This window comes from Salmo trutta, chromosome 12, assembly GCF_901001165.1.
Source record: "Salmo trutta chromosome 12, fSalTru1.1, whole genome shotgun sequence".
Lineage (NCBI taxonomy): Eukaryota > Metazoa > Chordata > Actinopteri > Salmoniformes > Salmonidae > Salmo > Salmo trutta.
Window position 1 is genome coordinate 68,033,327 of NC_042968.1, and position 25,331 is coordinate 68,058,657.

At 40.4% G+C, this 25,331-nt stretch overlaps 1 protein-coding gene across 2 annotated transcripts in view; it reads left to right on the forward strand.

Moving 5' to 3' along the window:
* The first annotated feature begins 6,647 nt into the window (after positions 1 to 6,647).
* Positions 6,648 to 25,331, forward strand: part of LOC115204038 (tight junction protein ZO-2) — a 35,397-nt gene continuing 16,713 nt past the window's right edge. The window contains exons 1-2 of one of the 2 annotated variants that reach the window (XM_029769276.1): positions 6,648 to 6,840; positions 21,103 to 21,241. The gene's annotated coding sequence lies outside the window, so the exon portion shown is untranslated. The remainder of the gene's footprint in view (positions 6,841 to 21,102; positions 21,242 to 25,331) is intronic. The other variant, XM_029769275.1, reaches the window with a different exon arrangement.

The window sequence follows — 25,331 nt, forward strand, 5'->3', positions numbered from 1 at the left end:
TAGTCTGGCTTGAAATCTAGTTTGTCTACAAATTAATATGTTGGATTAACATCTCCATCTCAACCAAAAATCTAAGTTTAAGAATGGGACTAAATTAAACTTTAAATGCACTTTAAATAAAGAATAGGACTAAATCAAACTTTAACTTTGATTCTTGGTTGATATGGAGACGTGAATCCAACATATCATTCGTTTGTAGACAAACTGGGAATAAAGCCAGACTGGGTCATTGGCACAAAGATACATCTCCTTCAAATGTTGATATTTGGTTGCATTGACAACCAAACACAAATAGCCTATTAACTTGTCGACAATTTAACAAATTCTAAGTTGGGTTCACGTCTCCAACTCAACCAAAAATAAACGTTTAAGAATAGGATTATGCCAGTTGCTCAGATGAATGTATACAAGAATTAGATATCCTTTTAACCTGTCTGGGCTAGGGGGCAGTATTGAGAATTTTGGAAAAAATATGTTCCCATTTTTAACTGCCTCCTACACCAACTCAGAAGCTAGAATATGCATATTATTGTTCAGGTTTGGATAGAAAACACTCTGAATTTTCTAAAACTGTTTGAATGGTGTCTGAGTATAACAGAACTCCTATGGCAGGCAAAAACCTGACAAGGTTTCAAGCAGGAAGTACCCTGTCTGACAAGGAGTCGTGCGTCTTGCATCTTTTTATTGAAAAGTAAGGATCTTAGCTGTAACGTGACAATTCCCAGGGCTCCGATAGGCTCTCAGAGCCCGGGAAATAACTGAAGGTTTACGAGGGAGCCTCAGGCTGAAACACATTATCACCTTTTGTAAGTGGCTGCTCCGAGGACCTTTGAATGAGGCGCGTGCACGAGTCGCTTCTGAGGATAAATTTTATTCGGCTGTTTAGGCTCAATGCATACTCCCGGTCGGAATATTATCACTTATCTACGAGTTAAATGGCATAAAAATTGGTTTTAAACAGCGGTTGACATGCTTCGAAGTACGGTAATGGAATATTTAGACATTTTTGACACGCCAATGCGCCATGCGCGGGACCGTGAAGAAGCATTCTGATAGTGTCTAGAACTCACGAACAAAACGTCGCTGTTTGGATATAACGATGGATTATTTGGGACCAAACCAACATTTGTTATTGAAGTGGAAGTCCTGGCAGTGTATTCTGATGAACAAGCAAGGTAAGAACATTTTTCTTATAGGAAATGTGATTTTGGTGGAGGCTGACCTGGGTGGGTATCTAAATAGCTAGCCCTGTAATGCCGGGCTATGTACTTAGATTATTGCAAAATGTGCTTCATCCGAAAAGCTATTTTAAAATCGGACATATCGAGTGCATAGAGGGGTAATGTATCTATAATTCTTAAAATAATTGTTATGCTTTTTGTGAACGTTTATCGTGAGTAATTTAGCAAACTGTTAGTAAATTCCCCGGAAGTTTGCGGGGGTTATGCTTTTTCTGAACGTCACATGCTAATGCAAAAAGCTGTTTTTTGATATAAATATGAACTTGATTGAACAGACATGCATGTATTGTATAACACAATGTCCTAGGTGTGTCATCTGATGAAGATCATCAAAGGTTAGTGCTGCATTTAGCTGTGGTTTGGGTTTATGTGACATGATATGCTAGCTTGAAAAATGGGTGTCTGATTTTTTTCTGGCTGGGCACTCTGCTGACATAATCTAATGTTTTGCTTTCGTTGTAAAGCCTTTTTGAAATCGGACAGTGGGGTTAGATTAACGAGATTCTTGTCTTTAATTGATATTTGGCTGCGTTGTCAACGAAACACAATTCAATAATACTTTTCTAATACAGTCAATAGCCTAAAGTTAAGGCTCTTACAACTGATGTACCAGTATTTATTCAACTTTAAAATGAGTAACACATGCATTGCCACATTTTTAGGTTAGTCTACTGTAACTATAAATGTCTTATGTAATCATAGAAAGCATGCATGTTCAAGACGGCATGCAAAGGTCGCAGGTCTGTGGATCTTCACAATTGCTATAATAATCTGTGCAGAATCTCAAACAGCATTGATCACTTGCACTATGTACTTTTAATGTAATCTCAACTGCAATCCAGGTCATTTGGTTCTGCTATTAGAGTAAGAACAGTGATAACACTAAGTTGTTGTATAAATATCTGACATTATATTCCCATTTGAACTTTGTACTTTTAAATGGTTGAAAGCATAGTGATAACACATTTGGAATTCAACAAACATCTGGCTGTCTTTTTGAGTGGCTGAATAAAGGTTGAAATCTCAATGGTCAACGTCTCAACCAAATACCCAAATTCCCATGTTGAAATGATGTGTGTCCAGTGGGTCCTCACCCTGATTGTACATCGCACCACTTCATATACACCAGACCTCGCCCACTCCTTATCCACCTTAGCACCCTTATACCTTTCAAGGCTCACCCCTTGATGGAACCAACAGTTTGTTCTGTTAGACAGTGATGGAGTTATTTATCTCTGTTGTCCATTTGTAACTCTTCCCACTGTCTCCTCAGTGATAACCATTGTGACTCCAATGCAAATGTGGCCCTGGATGACACTGTCCCCTCTCCCCATACCCAGGGCAGCCCAGACTCTACGCAATGTCTAATGGTGGGTGTACAAGATACACTATACATTTAGTTAGGAGTCATTATCTGTTTAATAGTGTATGACATCATCACTTCTGCTTGTCTCTATGATATCATAAATATTCCATGCCTTTTGTAAGGTCACTGATTGTGTCGCTCTGTGACATCATCGCTAACTTAGCTCCTATGTATGACATCACTAAGATGTATTTAGACATTTCCCGTTTATGTCCTTTTCAATGTCTGTCTCTGACATCATCAGCATCGTTTTTTTGTTATTCTCTATTACCAATCCTCTCTGTGAAATCCCTGTTTGTTTGGTAATCTATGACATCTCCTCTCTGTTACATCTCTGATTCTCAACCTCTTATGTTCTAGTGAAGACGGGTGGAAGAAGATGAAGAGTCCCTTCCCACAGCATCACTAAATAGATAATGATCTCTTTAAACATCAACTGCACATAAAAACACTTGTGACAGTGCTCCAATACAGACTGTCCTGCCTTTTGAGGTCATGACCTGCACTGTAAAGCAGCTTTCTCCTGCTACCATACACTTTGCTGCTACTTTAAAATCAGGGACAATCCTAAGGTTTTTGAATGGAGATTACTAGCAACAGTCACCTTGTGGAACATGCCAAATCACTTCTATTCAATGCTTCTCTAGCAAAGCTCTATTTGTATGTACATCCATATGATTGATTGATTATGGATTTTAATGTTGAAATATCACTAACAATGTTCAAATCTCTGAGGCAGGATTACTGAAATTAAATCTGTAAATGTTATTTGATTAAATAGGAAGCATTCAAAAAATGTATACACATGCATAAAGATACAGCATTTTATGAAAATAAATCTAGAATAGTACAAGAAAATACTGTATTGAGCAAATGCTTTATTTACATGACATACTTTTGAGACCCCAGATGTCAACCCATTAAGTCATATCACAATCAGTGCAGTAGACCTTGGACACCAGGGAACACACACCAGGGAACACACACCAGGGAACACACACCAGGGAACACACACCAGGGAACACACAATGTAGTGGGGACTTAAGGCTCGCACACATCGCACCGAATGTGGTTCTAGCGTTCGTCTGCCAATCGTTCAGCACGCTGTGTTTTAGGGACCACCCGCTGTACACGTCTGACTGCCAACATTTTTCTGCCGATTCTACATGTAAAATTGATTCACACTCTTCGCAAATTACGTTCAGACGTGCTAAGTTGTCCTACTCTTGGCCAGCAAACGCTATCGGTGTGTCTGAGCCCTTAGTTGCCAATCAGTGTTCCATGAATTTAATTAGGCAAGATTGTAAAACAATGCCATGGTGAAAGAATACCATTGAAGGCTTACGTTATGTAGCTAAAGACGTGATTATGCCATATCACGAAGTGTCTTCCTTTCATCATCACACATTTTATTTACATTGAAGTCATTTAGCGGACGCTCTTATCCAGAGCGACTTACAAATCGGTGCATTCACCTTATGATATCCAGTGGAACAACCACTTTACAATAGTGCATCTAAATCTTTTGGGGGGGGGGGGTTAGAAGGATCACTTAATCCTATCCCAGGTACTCCCCAAAGAGGTGGGGTTTCAGGTGTCTCCGGAAGGTGGTGATTGACTCCGCTGTCTTGGCGTCGTGAGGGAGCTTGTTCCACCATTGGGGTGCCAGAGCAGCGAACAGTTTTGACTGGGCTGAGCGGGAACTGTGCTTCCGCAGAGGTAGGGAGGCGAGCAGGCCAGAGGTGGATGAACGCAGTGCCCTTGTTTGGGTGTAGGGCCTGATCAGAGCCTGAAGGTATGGAGGTGCCGTTCCCCTCACAGCTCCGTAGGCAAGCACCATGGACTTGTAGCGGATGCGAGCTTCAACTGGAAGCCAGTGGAGAGAGCGGAGGAGCGGGTGACGTGAGAGAACTTGGGAAGGTTGAACACCAGACGGGCTGCGGCGTTCTGGATGAGTTGTAGGGGTTTAATGGCACAGGCAGGGAGCCCAGCCAACAGCGAGTTGCAGTAATCCAGACGGGAGATGACAAGTGCCTGGATTAGGACCTGCGCCGCTTCCTGTGTGAGGCAGGGTCGTACTCTGCGAATGTTGTAGAGCATGAACCTACAGGATCGGGTCACCGCCTTGATGTTAGCGGAGAACGACAGGGTGTTGTCCAGGGTCACGCCAAGGCTCTTAGCACTCTGGGAGGAGGACACAAGGGAGTTGTCAACCGTGATGGTGAGATCATGGAACGGGCAGTCCTTCCCCGGGAGGACGAGCAGCTCCGTTTTGCCGAGGTTCAGCTTTTTTATAATGCATTTAATGTAGGTGTAGGCCTATTAATGATCAGTCATGATCGCACATTTTATTTGTTTTAAAATGATGTATTTCAAGATCAAATGTAAAAATACATGTAATGTACAGTTGGCATATGTATATTGTATTTTAAAATAAATTATATTTATAGAAGACTAATTGTCTGTCAAATACAATGCTACTGCATAAAATCAGATTGTATGTTTCCATCTCAAAATGTTCCATCCCTTATAGGATCGCATTATCATTGCCATGCCCATAAATGATCAATAGGGGGCACAATGTGTATAGAATTACTGATCTATGTTTCTTTCCTCATCGAGGATTACGTTATGATAGATGCAAACGCTATCAATATTCCATATAGAAGCTTTTTCCGTGAAAACTAAACATAAAATGTATATATTTTCTATCTGTTAATGTGAGTTTAAAAACATGGGCTTGAATGGGGACTCCCGTTCTATTAATTGTATCATGGCTATCAACATACCTGTGTATTTTTTTATCCTATCCGATCACCGAAATTCAGATAGATAATCTTAGAAAAACTGGGCCCTGGTGATTCACAGCCGAGTCCTCCTGGGTCACGGTTTAAGAATGGGCTGTTGTGGCTTCAAACATTGTTTCATTATCTGGAGATGCACAGGCAAATTCAAAAAGGCTTCTGGTGGATCACAGTTTGGAGACCACTACATTTATACACATCAGGGAATCTCGCGATAACACTCTTCTATGGACATTGCAGGCCAATGCTATCAATATACCCTGTTTGAAAACAATGAACCCATCCATGATTTTCAAATGCAGAAAAGCAACAGCTGACATCAAGGAAACATACAACAGGCTATCAACATACAGTGCATTCAGAAAGTATTCAGACCTCTCAACTTTTCCCACATGTTGTTACATTACAGCCTTATTCTAAAATGGATTAAATCGTTTTTTACACCTCATCAGTCTACACACAATATCACATAACGACAGAGCAAAAATTATTTTTTTTTTTTACATTTTTGCATTTGTATTAAAAATAAAAATCTGATCACATTTGCATAAGTATTCAGACCCTTTACTCAGTCATGTGTTGAAGCACCTTCAATTGAAGCACCAAATCAATTGAATTTAACCACAGGTGGACTCCAATCAAGTTGTAGAAACATCTCAAGGACGATCAATGGAAACAGGATGCACCTAAGCTCAATTTTGAGTCTCATAGCAAAGGGTCTGAATACTTACGTAAATAAGATATTTCTGTTTTTTCTTTTTAATACATTTGCAAACATTCCTAAAAACCTGTTTTCGCTTTGTCATTATGGGGTATTGTGTGTAGATTGATGAGGGGGCAAAAAATGTATTTAAACCACAAACTGCAATCAAACCAGAAGTAGAAGCACTGAATCAAAAGTGTAGCCTATTGATAACATGTAGGTAGGGGTGTTCATGGTTGAGAAAAAAATGGTTGAGTTGATGATGAGTTTCCCTTTATGTTTCACTTCCTAGGTATGATTCATACAGTTTCAGTAGGCCCTACTTTGAATTCTAAGGAGTGTGTGATTGGCAGGAGTGAGTAGGCTTTGTCTCACCTTACATATTAATGAGCTGACATTCAGTTTCTGTACAATTCACAGGGGAGTGTGGACATCCTAACGGGAAGTGGGCTATATAAGTTTACAATTGAGGGGTGACTCATGCCCTTCGGCGGAACTGAACTCACCTACGTATGGTCACGTGGTAGTCTACAGCGCCGTGCGTGACTCACCTGCAGTTTCAACAACACGCCCATACCTGCAAAAACCAGGAAACGCAAAGCATTGCCGCAAAACTAACAGCTTTTTTGTTACGTCAAAACTCACCTTCTGCTGGTGTACTATCATATTCGGTTTTTAATTGTGGTTTTCCATCGCAAACTACCAAATATCCAGAATTTCCATTAGGTAAGTCAAACTTTGAAACTGCATTTCGTAACGTAGTGTATAATCTCTGTTTGCTTCTCTTGCCTTATTTGGGTATTGACCATTGTTCACAGTAGCCATATCATGCGCTTTATTTCTAAAGAAAAACATCAAACTTCTGAAAATATAGTACAATTATAACTGATCAGGCTTGGGCGGCCTCAGTGTTTGTCCTTTGTAGCCCATTCACGAGGGCTATTCTGTTACAGAAACGTTACGATTTGGCCTACATTGAGGAGGCCTCAACTAAATGTTACTACTGAACCGTTTCCATTTATTCATGTCTAGTAGTTGACCTATTCAACTATTCATCCACTCTTGCTTTTTGGGGTAACCAAAACCTATTTTATACTGATTTATAATTCTGTAAATATTAACTGGTGTCTAAGTGTGGCTATGGGTGTTTCTAGCCCTTGATCATGACTCAGTGCCGTTATGTTACACACACAAGTCATTGGATGAAAGCTTCTTCTGTATGTTTTTTTTTTTTTAGCCGACGCATTGCTTGCGTTACGTTCAACGTTTTGTCAGCTATCGTTAGGATAGTAAGAAAAGCAATGCATGAATCGTCAATGTGAAATTGAATCAGTGAACACACAAACACCGTGTTACGATTACGGACTTACATTTTATTCTTGAACAAATCTTGCGTTGCAATTCTAACGTACAATAATACCTTTCAGAGTTTTGGCAGTTTCATCTCACCAACAACAAAAAATGTACACCAAACGGCCTGTGAGGAGTGCTACGCGAACAAGTAATAACACAGCATTAAAAAAAATGGTCAGGGTAACCGGAAAGAGGTATCCTGCATGTTTCAAAGTTAGGAGTCTCTATTACTCCTCAGTTGAGTTTACTTCACATTTAGGTAGCTAATGTAATGGATTTGTTTGCCAAGTCTAGATAACACTAGCTGTATTATGCCAACAACAGTGAAGTTTCAGTCCGCTAGGTGTATCTCTACAGATGTGGACATCCCCATGCATGCATCTTATCAGAATATGACAAATTCAATATTGCACCATCCCATTCTCTGGGCTCTGTCTGCAATCATAATCAGTAGTTTAAATATACCAGGAATAATGAAACAGACTATAATATATCTTTGGTGAATCTATTAATTATGCATGACCACTGGAGGCTTTTGCCACTCAAAATATATTTTTTATTTAATATTTTGACATTTATTTCATCACTCAATCTTGCCAAAGCATATTCTTTAGGATGGGTTAATATGAATTTAAAATCATTTTACATGATTTGTATGAATCGGGCCATGAACATATAGACTTTGAAATGAACTAGGGAGAGGTTAAACAGAGGCTATGTCTGGCATAAACTTATTCCCACACTTTACAATAACTCTGTTGCAGTGGTTTTAGGTAGTCTCCGTATAGGCTATTCCCTCCATCGCGACACTGCTGCCCAGTTGAAGAGCGTGTGATCTGCTTGCAGCAGCACCATGCACCTTTGGAAAAGCACCCCTCAGCCTCAGAATATGCCCTTCTAGTCAGTCATTATACCCAAATGAATGCCTACTAGCGAGAAAAAGCCAGAAAAAGTGCAGAGCATGCATGATGCGTGCAACTCATATTCAAACATATTTTAACATTAAATTCATCCTCCATTTAGTTCAGTATGTCATTCATTCTGTAACTTACCTGAGTTGCAATAGGAACTAAATCAAAGAGAATAGAACAGTCTTATCCATTTGTTTATTGAAATCCATATGTGTGTATTCAAAATCATCGAAATTCTGCAAGGGTCTTCAGACTATCATTTTAATAATTCAATGTTTAATTTAGGCCTATCCAAATAAAATAGGACTTCAACTTGTAGGCATTGCAATTTAGGCTATCATTTTGGGTACTGGTGTCTTGCGGAGTAATTTGAACTCTTTGTGTTTTATAGGCCTCCCCTTAAAAAGAGGACCTAGCTCACAGGCCTCTAAATATATAACTTTATGAGTAGTGCGTGACCCTAGGGTGGCAACACATTCTAAGTGATTTCAATGGGTCTTTCTCCATTCTGATTTGTTTTATACTGTTCAATTCAACTTCAACCAAAAATAAAGTTTCATCAATTTCCTGCACTCATTTGAGATAATTTCCACACTGGAACTAGAATGATTATTCTAATTATATAGTAGGGCTGCACGATATAGGCAAAAAAAATCCAAGCCTTATTTTTTAACACATGGGTGAACTGTTGGAATCATGGAACTAGAATGATTATTCTAATTATATAGTTACAATATAATACACTTTGAATAGTGTTTGACATGACAATGATTGAAAATGCCAGTGAGGAGTTATTGTGATAGGGTAGAGCTCAGTTGGTAGAGCATGGTGTGTGCAACGCCAGGGTTGTGGGTTCGATTCCCACGGGGGGCCAGTACAAAAATATAAAAGAAATGTATGCATTCACTACTGTAAGTCGCTCTGGATAAGAGTGTCTGCTAAATGACTAAAAATGTCAAATGTAAACAGGGTAGGAACAGTGTTGATAAGAGTTTCCCAATAATCTTTGGCCACATTGAATGATTTCACTTAGCTACATGAAGTAGCTAACATTCTTTCTTTGCATATTCGGCTTTGATTTAGAAGATACTGTTGCACAAACAACATGCTGATTTTGGTCTACACCATCACTGGTATTATCAGGCTGTATAGCTAATTACATTTGCTCTGACTCAGCACATTTTATTAGCTAGCCAGCTAACTAGCGATTAGCATTGGTGGCTAACAAGATTTAGGCCCAACTTCCTAAGAAAAGACAAACTAGCTGTTTGCAGATGTAAGTAATACAAACGAATAGTGTAATTTATAGAACACTAGTGAATGTATATTAAGAAGCAAAGTTACAAATGCATCGTTGTCATCAACATTGTTGCATGTGCTAGATTGAACGCAAGTGTCTCAGTCGTGGAACAACAAATACTCTCCTTGAGTGTCGGGGCGGGACTAGGTCTGTGTGGGAAAAGCGGCATGGAGAGACGACTTAATTAAGTAGCGAAGTAAATTATACAAATAAACGTTACGCACAGTGTATTACATTTTAACAAACCAAACATTCAAATAGTGTTATAGAAGGTAAAGTAAAAACCCAAACCAGTTCGTGAATCAATACTGGTATATCGTAAAATACGGTATACCGCCCAGCCCTAGAGTATTTGGCTGTTTTGACATCCAGAGCCAATTACCCTTTTTAACAGAACATCAAATCAAACTGTATTCGTCACATGCGCCGAATACAACAAGTGTAGACCTTACCGTGAACATATAGGGTCCTTGGACTGACTATAAGGAGTAATGTTTGACTCCTTTAGTCCATTTATTGGGCTATGGGTATGTCTAACGGTTAGACATACCCATAGCCCAATAAATGGACTAAAGGAGACTCTAACCCAAAGCACCGAGACATTATTCAGAATAGCAAATCCCAGTCAAAACATCACTTTGAGATAAGGTTCACTACACACCATGTGGAGAAGAGATTTATTGAGATATATCTTCTCCTTTTATTCAATTTCTTTATTTCAGTCTACATGCCCAGACTATGTTTGTAAGAACTGAATGTATGTTTTAATGTGAGGCCTTCTTTGATCAGAGTCATGGCCAGTTCTGAATGCTGCAGGTTTAGGCATTTGTTTTAGAATGAGATTCATCACCATTCTTCGTGATACCTTCAGCTTTACTATCTGTGTGCATTCATTTACTAAATGATTTCCTAAAATCACTGCACGCTTTACTTAGATTAGTTCTCAACTGTGGGATGTTGACTTCCTCAGGGTCAGGGACATCATTACGTAAACTGATCTCAAAGCATTTCGTATTATTCTGTACGTTAATCCGAGTCATTCCATTTATCCTGAACAAAAATATAAATGCAACATGCAACAATTTCAGCGTTTTAACTGAGTAACAGTTCATGGGGTGGCAGGTAGCCTAGTGGTTAGAGCGTTGGACTAGTAACCGAAAGATTGCAAGATCGAATCCCTGAGCTGACAAGGTAAAAAATCAGTTGTTCTGCCCCTGAACAAGGCAGTTAACCCCCCGTTCCTAGGCCGTCATTGAAAATAAGAATGTGTTCTTAACTGACCTGCCTAGTTAAATAAAGGTAAAAAAATTTAATAAATTCATTAGGCCCTAATCTATGGATTTCACATCACTGGGAATACCGATATCCATCTGTAGGGGCTAGGATCAGAACCAGTCAGTAATTTGGTGTGACCACCATTTGCCTCATGCAACACGGCACATCTCCTTCACATAGAGTTGATCAGGCTGTTGATTGTAGCATGTGGAATGTTGTCTCACTCCTCTTCAATGGCTGTGCGAAGTTGCTGGATATTGTTGTGAACTGGAACATGCTGTCGATCCAGAGCATCCCAAATATGCTCGATGGGTGACATGTCTGGTGAGTATTCAGGCAATGGAAGAACTGGGACATTTTCAGCTTCAAGGAATTGTGTACATATCCTTACGACATGGGGCCATGCATTATCATTAACCCTTCACCTAACCCTTTTAGCAAACCTTAACCCTTCACCTAACCCTTTTAGCTAACCTTAACCCTTCACCTAACCCTTTTAGGGTTAGGGTTAGGGTTAACCCTAACCCACCCAATCTAATGTTAGCCACCTAGCTAGAATTCATAACATATTGTATGTTTTGCAAATTTGTAACATATAATACAAATTGTATTTTGTAACATACCCACAAATTAATACATATCATACAAAATTCACTCTTGTTTTTACGTACAGAATAATAAAAAATGTTATGAAACCAGGTTGCATTACAGTAGGCAAAAAGTCTCAGACATATTTGTGATTGACATGTGTCTCCATCTGGCATGCATTCCAAATACAGTGAGCTCCAAAAATATTGGGACAGTGACACATTTTTGTTGTTTTGGCTCTATACTCCAGCACTTTGAATTTGAAATTATACACTGACTTACGTTTAAGTGCAGACTGTTAGCTTTAATTTGACAGTATTTTCATCCGTATCGGGTGAACCGTTTAGAAATTACAGCACATTTTGTATGTAGTCCCCCCATTTTTAGGGGTCCCAAAGTATTGGGACAAATAATTTTTGTTTTTATTTAACCTTTTTAACTAGGCAAGTCAGTTAAGAACACATTCTTATTTACGATGATGGCCTATCAAAAGGCCTCCTGTGGTCCAAAGTTAGGTATTTGGTCCCGTATTCCTAGCACCCAATGCTTGTGACTCTACAACCTTGTTGGATACATTTGCTGTTTGTTTTGGTTGTGTTTCAGATTATTTTGTGCCCAATAGAAATTAATGGTAAATAATGTATTGTGCCATTTTGGAGTCACTTTTTTTGTAAAGATGTTTCTGAACACTTAAATGAATGTGGATGCTACAATGATTGTGGATAGTCCTGAATGAATCGTGAGTAATGATGAGAGTTACTCACAAATATCCACCCCCAGACATGCTAACCTTTCACCATTACAATAATGTGGGGAAGGGAGGCGGTGTTTGTATGCCTCTGTAACTTTCTGATTCATTCAGGATTATTCGTAATCATGGTAGAATCTACATTAATGTAGAAGTGTTTTAAAAACATTTTTATTTACAAAAGTGACTAAAATAACACAATACATTATTTAACATCCATTTCTATTGGGCACCAAATAATCTGAAACGCAACCAAAACAAACAGCAAATGCATTCAATCCAACAAATTTGTGGAGTCACAAGCCTGATGTAGTCATTGCGTGCTAGGTATATGGGACCAAATACCTAACTTCACATTATAAGTGAATTTGTCCCAATACTTTAGTCTCCCCCCATTTAAGGGGACCATCTACAAAAAGTGCTGTTATTTCTAAACGGTTCCTCCGATATGGATGAAAATACCCTCTAATTAATGCTGACAGTTTGTACTTTAACCTCAGTCATTCTATCATTTCAAATCCAATGTGCTGGAGTACACACCCAAAACAAACAAAATGTCACTGTCCCAGTACTTTTGGAGCTCACTGTACATATGTACATTGCATAATGTGAAAGCAGATCAAGCAAAATACTACGATAATACTGCACGTGGTGAGGGACAGGGTCACAGTGAAACTGACTGGAATAAAACAACTCGCAAGTAGACAAATTCAATGGCTACCTATTTAGAAATCGCTTAGTACAGCGGAATTAACTCAGTTAAAGAGATACTTTGAGATTTTGGCAATGAGGCCCTTTATCTACTTCCCCAGAGTCAGATGAACTTCTGGATACAATTTTTATGTCTCTGTGTTATATGTCAGTTTATAGACCTGATGCCAAGGTATTCGGACATCAAACAACTGTCCCTAATTGATTTGAATTTTATACAGTATTGTTGACAAACCTTTTGACTTCAAGAGAAACAGATTTTGTTTGTTGATATATACTTATCATTTTACGCCATTTATGATATTTATTGGGAGGCAGATAAACTAATTGTCTCTTCTAATTTTGTGGCAGAATTGTGATGAGTTGGTTATAATTTTGTATTGAGCATACACCTCCATTAAGACTGTCTTTACACTTGTGCGCATGTGCCATTGACTACATAGATTCATATTAGGAATATATTTCATGAGATTACTATAAAGAACTTCATTCTATGTATTAAGCTGTTCTGGGAGAAAGTAAGGGTTTTGGATTAGAATTCTAGTCATCAGTCAGCACAGTGGTAACATCATTCATGCTCTTTATCCCTTAGACTGTGCCTGCTGTCTGAATGATGCACAATGCAAAGCAATTTAAAAGTCCTTTGTTCTATGTGTTTGTTACCTAACTGGGTATAAGAGACTGTTATTTATAGGCTTGCTGCTTGTTTGGGGCCCATGGAGTGCTCAAGGATTTCTATGCCCTGCTCACTGGCAGTGCTGGAATATAATTCCTGCCCGGAAGTTTGCATTGGCTGGCAGCTTGCCGGATGCATTTATTCATTTCCCCTCATGGGACATGGCATGTGAATGAAAAAGTGAAGAGACTTGTCAGTTTGTCAGCACATGCTCGGGAGTACATGTCCTGGAAATCCGTCTGGCCCAGCGGTCTTCACTGTCATTTTCAACCTCTCCCTGTCTGAGTCTGTAATACAAACATGTTTCAAGCAGACCTCCATAGTCCCTGTGTCCAAGAACACTAAGGTAACCTGCCTAAATGACTACTGACCCATAGCACTCACGTCTGTAGCCATGAAGTGCTTTGAAACGCTGGTCATGGCTCACATCAACACCATTATCCCAGAAACCCTGGACCCACTCCAATTTGCATACCGCACTAACAGATCCACAGATGATGCAATCTCTATTGCACTCCACACTGCCCTTTCCCACCTGGACAAACGGAACACATGTGAGAATGCTATTCATTGACTACAGCTCAGCGTTCAACACCGTAGTGTCCTCAAAGCTCATCACTAAGCTAAAGGACCCTGGGACTAAACACCTCCCTCTGCAACTGGATCCTGGATTTCCTGATGGGCTGCCCCCAGGTGGTAAGGGTAGGTAATAACACATCCTCCACGCTGATCCTCAACACGGGGGCACCTCAGGTGCGTGCTCAGTCCCCTCCTGTACTCCCTATTCACTCATGACTGCATGGCCAGGCACGACTCCAACACCATCATTAAGTTTGCCGATGACACAACAGTGGTAGGCCTGATCACCGACAACGATGAGACAGCCTATTGGGAGGAGCTCAGAGATCTGACCGTGTGGTGCAAGGACAACAACCTCTCCCTCAACCACAGCAAGACAAAGGAGATGATTGTGGACTACAGGAAACGGAGGACCGAGCACCACCCCCACCCCACCCCCCCATTGTCATCGACGGGCCTTTAGTAGAGCAGGTTCCTTGGCATCCACATCACCAACAAACTAATGGTCCAAACTAGGGTTGCAAAGGGTCGGAAACTTTCTACGAAATTTTCCATGGGAATTTAAGCCTGGGAATTTTGGGAAATTTGCTTAAATTCATCAAACAAGTTAGCTTATAACAGTGAACCTTTTTTGTGGGATACACATAAGGCAATTCTAGGTCTTGTGGCATATTTTTGTTAAACTATCCCCAACTCAAGGATATTGCAACCCTCCACATGCACAGTGCATTCTTCCATCACATGTACAGCTGATTCTCAAGATCTTGCACACAAATGAGATTCTATTGAGCCCACACTACTACACTGTCTGAGCAGGGCACTACATGCTTTCTGGTAAATTTTGATTACAATACTGGGTGAATATATTTTATTTGACATTTTTTTGTTAACTAGTAAATAGTAGCCTACAGCAAAGTGTTTAAATCATTTCTAACTTGTTAACAATTTCTGCTTGTTAGTTTTTGCTACCATGTGGGTTTTAGCTTGCTTGAGCCTGCTATCTGAGTGTTAATTCACCTGTTTCCATACATATTTCATTTAAAAAAAAAAATATCTTTCAAAGGAGTTGTTTAATCTAACTGCTTAATTATTTATCTGTACATGGAATTGTATTTTGTTTATTTTTTAACTTTTTCTAATCTTTACAGGAAAATGCCACGGGCACTATCTGATATATGGAGACATTTCACTGCAGCTAATGTAGAAGGAAAATCTGTGTACATTTGCAAATACTGTGCCAAATCATATGTAAAGAATGCAACAAAGATGCAGAATCATCTGGCCAAGTCCATAAAGTTTCCTCAGCGCTCACAACAAGCAACCTCTGACAAAAGTCCCTCTACTTCTATTTGAGGTGAAAATGTTAAATCAGACACCTTATCGATAGCAACAGCTCATGGTCCTCCTGGAATCAGAAGTTCTTTTGACTCAATTGAGGAACGTAGTCAGAGAAATGCTGATGAATGTCTTGCTCGAGCTGTTTATGCAACTGGTTCAGGCAATACACATTGCCTGATGCTCACAGGTAATGTGTATTGTAAGAGATTTCTGAATGTTCTTCGCCCAGCATACACCCCTCCAACCAGACATGCTTTATCTACTCATTTGCTGGATGCAGAGTTCAAGTGAAGGTCAAGCAAATCATAGAGAAAGCAGACTGTATTGTAATCCTCTCTGATGGGTGGTCGAATGTTCGTGGGCAAGGAATAGTTAACTACATAATCTCCACACCTCAACCAGTTTTCTAGAAAAGCACTGATAAGGGACAATAGACACACCCGTCTCTACATTGCAAATGAGCTGAAGGCAGTCAATGACCTTGGACCACAGAAGGTATTTGCACTGGTGACAGACAATGCTGTGAACATGAAGGCTGCTTAGTCTAAAGTGGAGTACTACCCTTACACCACACCCATTGGCTGTGCTGCTAATGCATTGAATCTGCTCCTCAAGGACATCATGGCACTGAAAACAATGGATACACTACAAGAGAGCCAAGAAAATGGTTAGGTATGTGAAGGGTCATCAAGTTAGAGCAGCAATCTTCCTCACCAAGCAAAGTGAGAAGAATAAGAGCACCACATTGAAGCTGCCCAGCATCACCCATCACCATGTTTGACAGTCTCCTGGAGGGGAAGGAGTCCCCAAGAAATGGCCATATCGCAGTCTGCTGATATGGACAGCCCCATCAAGAGGATCCTCCTGGATGATGTATTTTGTGAGAGAGCGGTAAGCAGCCTGAAACTCCTGGAACCTATAGCAGTAGCCATTGCATAGATTGAGGGAGACAATGCCATCCTGTCTGATTCTCAGACAATGTTTGCAGATGTAAGAGGAGAAATCTGTACTGCCCTGCCCACTTCACTGTTGCTCCAAGCAGAGGTTAACTGCAGTTCTGAAATGCATCAAAAAGCGTGAAGACTTCTGCCTGAATCCCATACAAGCCGCAGCGTACATGTTGGATGCCAAGTATGCTGGCTAGAGCATCCTGTCTGGTGTAGAGATCAACAAGGCCTATGGTGTCATCACTACTGTGTCTCGCCGCCTTGGCCTGGATGAGGGCAAGGTTCTTGGCAGTCTGGTGAAGTACACTGACAAGCAAGGGCTTTGGGATGGAGATGCAATATGGCAGTCGTGCCAACATATCTCATCAGCCACCTGGTGGAAGGGACTTTGTGGATCTGAGGCTCTTTCCCCTGTTGCCTCCATCTTCCAAATCCCACCAACATCAGCCGCCTCAGAGCACAACAGCTCCTTGTTTGGGAACACACACTCCAAAGCACGCAACAGGCTGACCAATACAAGGGTTGAAAAATTGGTGGCCATCTTTTTGAGCCTGACAAGCCATCCTCAACAAGGTTGGAAAGTGAATGTGAAGATGATGCTTCAGAGTCTGATGTTCAAGAGGTGGTCATTGAGGAGGTCCAGAGAGAAGACATGGAAGCCTGAGAGGAAGACGACCAAAGTTGTAGTTTTTAGACTAGCATTTTACAGATGTATCTTAAAAACATTTTTGGGAGATGCGATGGATCATTGGGGATCATTCAATATTCCCTTTTGTTGAGTGAAATTATCCCATGTGAAGAGTCAACTCATTTTAAAGTTCAATTCATAAAATATTATTATTTAAAAAAAACAATTCTATTGGAAGGATTTAATCATTTGCAATTATGTCTACTGATAAGGTAAAAGGTTTGTTTCTGTCTCGGTGTGATATGGTAAATATATCCAATGCAAAAAACATCTACATTTAAATGGTATTAATATTAATTTGCATATATATTTCCATTAATTCCCATATATTCCCACGGAAAGTTTCCACCTCTGAATATTCCCCAAAATGTGCAACCCTAGTCCAAACACGCCAAGACAGCCGTGAAGAGGGCACGACAAAACATATTCCCCCTCAGGAGACTGAAAAGATTTGGCATGGGTCCTCAGATCCTCAAAAGGTTCTACAGCTGCACCATCAAAAGCGTCCTGAAGGGTTGCATCACTGCCTGGTATGGCAACTGCTCGGGCTCCGACCGCAAGGCACTACAGACAGTAGTGCGTACGACCCAGTACATCACCAGGGCCAAGCTTCCTGCCATCCAGGACCTCTATACCAGGCGGTGTCAGAGGAAGGCCCTAAAAATTGTCAAAGATTCCAGCCACCCTAGTCATAGACTGTTCTCTCTGCTACCGCACGGCAAGCGGTACCGGGGCGGCAAGTCTAGGTCCAAGAGGCTTCTAAACAGCTTCTACCCCCAAGCCAGACTATTTGCATCCCACCACCCCACCCTCTTCTATGTTGCTGCTACTCTCTGGTATTATCTATGCATAGTCACTTTAATAGCTCTACTTACATGTACATATTACCTCGACACCGGTGCCCCTGCACATTGACTCTGTACCGGTACCCCCCTTGTATATAATCTCGCTATTGTTATTTTACTGCTGCTCTTTAATTATTTGTTACTTTGATTTTTAGATACTTTCTTAACTGCATTGTTGGTTAAGGGCTTGTAAGTAAGCATTTCACTGTAAGGTACGTACCTGTTGTATTTGTCACATGCTAGATGAATGATCTGTTGGGGATGAAGAGGGTATGGTGTGAGGATGGAAAGGTGTGTGTGTGTGTGTGTGTGATGATGATGATGATGATGATGGGGGGCTCTGGGTGTTAATGGCCAGTGGACTAAGCCTCCGTGGGGATTATGAGAAAATGGGGCGGGGTGCATGCATGATCTATCAGGGCTTAGTACCAGAATTATCCCGGCAGCAGTGTTTTCATTAGTGTAATGTTAAGAGATCTCCAGAATTGTATAAGAGTGACTTGTTGTCATCCCCTCTCGGCCTGCCCACCGCCCGTAATGTGGCTGTAATTGTCCATTTTGTTTCTCTGAGGGGGAAAATACATCTGTCAGAGCTGATGGTAGGGGACACGGGGCTCGCTACCGCACATATAGTAGCTAGTGGGCAGGGTTCAGTGTAGTGTGTATGTGTGATGGCAGTGAGCACAGTGGTGGGAGAGGGTTGGTAGTCAGGGGTTTAGAATATTACGGAGGGAAGTGCGACGTTAGTGGAACCGTTGTGAGTAGCATGGGGTGTAAGTGAAGAAACGGCTGAGGGCTCAAAGATGAAGTTTAAGAAATTCATTACTATCATGCAGGCAGCCATGGGGATCGTCCCCCTCAACAAAAGAGAGCTCCTACCACCTGGGAGGAAACTATGGAAACCCCCAGGGTGAGTGAAGCAGAGGTGTGGCATATGAGCGTGTTTGCGTGAAATGAATGTGGGTCTACTGTATGTAGCTTAACTCTGGTGGATTCAAGTACAAGCATTTACTGCATGTCTAATGTAGTTGAATCATTTGCACTACAAATAATCAATTGTGTGTGTGTGTGTGTGTGTGTCAGAATGTCTCTGGGCGATTGACAACCATGATTTGTAATGTATAGATGTTTCAGCCAGATGGTACTAGCCTACATGCTACATCATGAGCATATGTGTTGTCATTAGTTCCAGCTCAGGTCATAGAGCTTTGAGTGTGACTGTAGATGCACAGCAGATTAATGTAGCAGAGATCCTGTGAGTCTCATGGCTCTCCATAGCTGACCCAGTCAATCACTGGATCCATTATGGAACCGTTCTTTAGTTTGTGTGTGTATATATTTATTTATCAATCAAATGTATTTCTAAAGCCCTTTTTACATCAGCACGTCACAAAGTGCTATATGACCCCTCACCCACTGAGGATTTGTGTGTGTGATCCCTCACCCACTTTTGAGGTTGTTGTAGATCAGTCATTCACTATGCACAACATTGGTCTTAGTCATTCTCCCAAGATACATAGATTGCAGTATTCTTAGTTTGGAGATTTCCTAATCGTGTAGTCTCATTCCAGGCTGTATCACAACCGGCCGTGATTGGGAGTCACGTAGGGCGGCGCACATTTGGCCCAGCGTCATCCGGGTTAGGGTTTGGCCGGGGTAGGCCATCATTGTAAATAAAAATGTGATCTTAATGGACTTGCCTAGTCAAGTAAAATTGAAATAAAAATAAATATATGCTGATAGAATCTTGCCTGTAGTTTCCCTGCACATCTAAACACTGCTAGGGTCAGGGTATTGGGAGATAGTTGGAAAGGAAAAGGCAAACAACACGAGCAGAGCATTTGCTCAAAACAAAAATATGAACGCAACATGCAACAATTTCAAAGATTTTACTGAGTTACAGTTCATATCAGTACATTGTAATTCATTAGGCAGTAATCTATGTATTTCACATAACTGGGAATACAGATATGCATCTGTTGGTCACAGATGCCTTTTTTAAAAGGTAGGGGCATGGATCAGAACCCCTGTCAGTATCTGGTGTGACCACCATTTGCCTCATGCAGCGTGACACATTTCCTTCGCATAGAGAGTTGATCAGGCTGTTGATTGTGGAATGTTGTCCACTCTTCAATGGCTGTGTGAAGTTACTGGATATTGTCGGGAACTGGAACACGCTGTCGTATACGTCGATCCAGAGCATCCCAAACATGCTCAATGAGTGACAGGCCATGGAAGAACTTGGACTTTTTCAGCTTTCAGGAATTGTGTACAGACCCTTGCGACATGGGGCCGTGCATTATCATACTGAAACATGAGGTGAATGGTCGGCAGATGAATGGCACGACAATGGACCTCCAGGATCTTGTCACTGTATTCAAATTGTCATCATATAAAATGCAATTGTGTTCGCATAACCGCACTGCCACTCTGTTTACAACATTGACATCAGCAAACCACTCGCCAACACTATGCCATACACGCTGTCGGCCATCTGCCCGGTACTGTTGAAACCGGGATTAATCCATGAAGAGTACACATCTCCAGCGTGTCAGTGGATATCGAAGGTGAGCATTTGCCCACTGAAGCTGGTTACAACGTCGAACTGAAATGGCTAGCTAGTTAGCGTTGCGTGCTAGTAGCGTTTAATTTTGTGACGTCACACGCTCTGAGACCTTGAAGTAGTTGTTTCCCTTGCTCTGCAAGGGCCACGGCTTTTGTGCAGCGATCGGTACTGATGCTTCGTGGGAGGCAGTTGTTGTTTTCAGAGGGTCCCTTGGTCGAGCCCAGGTTGGGGCAAGGAGAGGGACGGAAGCAACTCTTACACATGCACAGACATACAAAGTAACAGTACGTTATGCTAATTGATCCACCATTACAATAACAAATATTTGTCTTAATTAGTTTCTACTCTTTTCTTCCGTGCTACATTTTACATAGGTTGACAATTTAAACCCCTTATACAAAGTTGAACTCTGATCTTAATGTTGAATAATGACTATCGAACGCTCTTTTGTCTCTCCCCACAGGGACCCATCCAGTACTGACCAGTCCAACACTGACCTGTACCGATCTAGCTGCTCCTGGGATAGGTTCTACTGGACCAAAGAAGCCCAGTACCTGTGTCTCCGTCGACTCTCTTCACCCAGCTACTCTGCTATTCTGACGGTACGTCATCATTTCTGCGAACTTTGTACATGTATTCTTTACCCATCCTATTCTGCCCTAAGACCGTGAGTGCGTGTGGTTGGACATATGATTTACACAGTGCCATTTTGTGATCTACTCTGTAAACAGGAAATCGAGAGTGGTTTTGGCAGTAGGATATGGTTCAAAAGTCAGTTTGAAAATCTCTGCTTTATCTATTACCTTGGATCGTCCTTCAGTTATTCATGTTCCCATTCACAATGTATCCAAGGCCTATGTCCCTTAGCCCTATTTGGAAGTTGCTGGCCCACGCACCCCACCCAATGCATATTTAACCAGGAATATTAGGACTCTTCCATAGAAGCAGTTTAAAGAGAACTCAGAGGAAAAGATTCAGGCCACCCATCACAACAGATTATTGTGCTAAATGCATGTGCAACCGGAAATGCTGTTTGCTCTTGAGGCAACTAGTAGCACTGTTATCTACTTTACTTTGATGCAATGATATGGAGCTACGCTTGATGGCTACATAATTTGACAGCTCTGAATCTGATATTGGAACGACACACCCGCGTATTAATATTTTTATTCAGCTTGCATTGTTAGATTGAAATACCTGTCCTTTTTACAACACTAAAACTCTACAACTAACAATCATACTGTCCATTTAGGAACTGACTGACTTGCATCTTGCCTTTTTTACCCAGGAGCAAAAAATCTATTAAAATAATCTGGAAGGATCCATTTTGTCAAAATAAAATTGACAGAATTCCAAACGATAATGAATGCGTGTTGTATTTTATTGGTTTGAACATTAGTTGGGGGTCTTTTTATATAAATTATTTGGTTGTGGTAATGGACTGCGTTTATAGGTCTACGTATTTGTTGAGATAAAAATATCGAGACACTTACCCCCATCTTGAATTGGTACATCCTAATACTGTCGTCTATTTTGGCACTCAGACTTGTTTTACAGAGTCTTTAAAAAACGTTTTAACTCAGACACTTCTTCCAGCATTGGGTAACATCGTCCCCCACGTCTATTTCTATGGGCACAAGCACTGTTCATGACACAAACTGTTCACCCCCCCCCCCCCCCCCCCCCCCCGTGTTGTTGACAGAGAACATTTGCAATTCTACACATTTTGCCATGTGTTTTGTAATATTTGAGTGACTCAAACATTACAATAAAATGTTAGCTGACATGGGTTAGTTGATCTGGACATTTCTGACAAGTTAGAAATAACTCTAAGGTCCTAGCCTACTAGTGGTTTTAATCCAGTACTGTAGGTAAAAGTTACCCCTTGAATTCTGTTTGTCTTTTGACAGAGTGCATTTGGGCACTCTGTGTAGCTAGCTGTACTGCAAGTAGAGGGCGTACTGCTACAAGAAGACATTCCAGAGTGGACTCGTCTGATGGCTAGGATGGCTGCCCTGTAGATAAAACCACACCATGATGGGAACTGTATAGAATTGCAGTGCTGGAGTTATAGGCATACCTGGCATGTATATTGTGTAAGGCTTTGTAGCAGATATGTATGGTTGTTTGTGTTGTCTTATTCTCGTGTGTGTGTGTGTGTGTGTGTGTGTGTGTGACATTTGTTGTTCTGTTTTGTCTGAACAAGAATAAAGGATGTGGTTATAAAGCATGTGGTGACATCTCTTTTGATTTTAAACCTTCCATACATGTTTGCCCATGGAAGAAGTGACTTTTTGGAACTGAATGCCAACACAAATCATTTAAATGATTACAAACAATTGTTGTCAAAACAATCAAACAATCCTTTTCATGTGTCAATTATCTAAACGCAGAAACTCCATTTAGTTTTTAAAAATATTTGCATACATGGTAGCATATGTTGTAGCTTAGACCTCATTTCACATCATCTGAGGTTTTTGTGTTTGTCAGTTGAGACACAACATTCTCTTAAATAGAGGGTGGGTGTCATTTCAAACATAGAAATATAATTCATAGACTGGACCTATCCCTTCAAACCACTGCAAGTTAGCTGGTAGACCATTTGACATTTTAATTGAATAGAAATTGTAACTTTTTATTACTACCAAAAAACAAAGATGACTGCTGGTCCACCCACCAAGCGAATGTTAACTTAAAAACATGCTCCGGTACTTTGGTGACTAAGAAAGCATTTTTTTTTACACCTCCCGCTTTTTGCTGGATGTGTCAATGTGTAGTTCATATATGCATAATCTATGAGCATAATTACGGTCTTACCTCAATTAGCCAAGAAATCCTTAATTTGAAAGCAACTGTTCTCTTGAAGCTATGCTGTGCAATTTTCCCTAAATCTTTCCCCACGTGGGCCAGCCCCCTAGCAATTTGAGTTCTAGCCAATGAGCTTCAGCCCCTCGCATTTGAGTGACGGCTAGCAAGAGGCATGCCCAGTGATATCCAATAAGGTTGCAGGGCGGGCCCAACGTCTCTGTCAACACAACAGAGGGAGAGAGCAATGACATGGTGCACATACAGTACCAGGCATAAGTTTGGACACCTACTCATTCAAGGGTTTTTCTTTATTTTTACTATTATCTACATTGTAGAATAATAGTGAAGACATCAAAACTATGAAATAACACACATGGAATCATGTAGTAACCAAAAAAGTGTTAAGCAAATCAAAATAGATTTTATATTTCAGATTCTTCAAAGTAGCCACCCTTTGCCTTGATGACAACTTCGCACACTCTTGGCATTCTTTCAACCAGCTTCATGTGGTAGTCCCCTGGAATGCATTTCAATTAACAGGTGTGCCTTGTGGAATTTCTTTCCATAATGCGTTTGAGCCAATCAGTTGTATTGTGACAACGTAGGGGTGGTATACAGAAGATTACCATATTTGGTATAAGACCAAGTGCTGTATCAGATGACCTGTCCTCCAATCACCCGACCTCATCCCAATTGAGATGGTTTGGGATGAGTGAAGGAAAAGCAGCCAACAAGTGCTCAGCATATGTGGGAACTCTTTCAGGACTGCTGGAAAAGCATTCCAGGTGAAGCTTGTTGAGAGAATGCCAAGAGTGTGCAAAGCTGTCATCAAGGCAAAGGGTGGCTACTTTGAACAACCTAAAAAATATTTGGATTTGTTGAACACTTTGATTACATGATTCCGTATGTGTTATTTCATAGTTTTGATGTCTTCACAATTACTCTACAATGTAGAAAATAGTAAAAATAAATAAGAAAAGCCCTTGAATGAGTAGCTGTGTCCAGACTTTTGACTTGTACTCAATGTGATGTAGTATGCAATTTCTGGGGACCACTTTTGGCTGGTGAGTGCTACTTTCAGAGCTACTGACTCTAAAGTATACAAAAGTACCAGATAATCTTTTTAAATGATAGGTCTTGATGTCTATTCTATTAACTATATTTCTATGATTTCAATAGATTTCCTATGAAGGATTGACAGTATAATTTAAAATGGGGTTTACGCTACAATGTATGCGACTATGTAAACAGAGTTTGTGTTTTTAGATACTTGACGTTAAAGGGGAACGCAACCATTTTCAACTTCATATTCATCAACTCCAGCACCACCTCAACATATTTGAAAATGGTGTGTTTCTATGTTTTGTAGTTAAAAAAAATAATAATAATCACGAGGAAGATAAGTGCTTCCAGTGACCTCGTTGGTTTTCATCGTGGGATTTTTGACCAATTGTGAGTAGGCATCGCCTACTAATTGTCTACAAATTGGTTGATTATGTCATTGGAAACACTTAGAGAAAGGATATTTTTTTTACTACATAGAAGCGTGCCATTTTCACATGTTCATATTGGGGTGGTGCTTGAGATTATGAAGTTGAAACATTGTAAAATTATATTTTAATTATAAAAAAATTAATGTTTGTCATATATTTTTACATGCATTCTAAAATAGTTTGACAACCCTGTTTTGTATGCTTTTAAATGACATAAATTTCAACCATTTATCTTTTTTAGTGATGAAAACATGGTATGATGGTGTATGAAAAATGGGTCAACTTTGTGCACCTTTATCTCTTGAATATTTTGGCATTTGGGTCAAAAAAGTTACTTTCTGACCACTTCTACAATGGGAAAATTAGGTTCCGTTTAAATCAGAAGGGATGC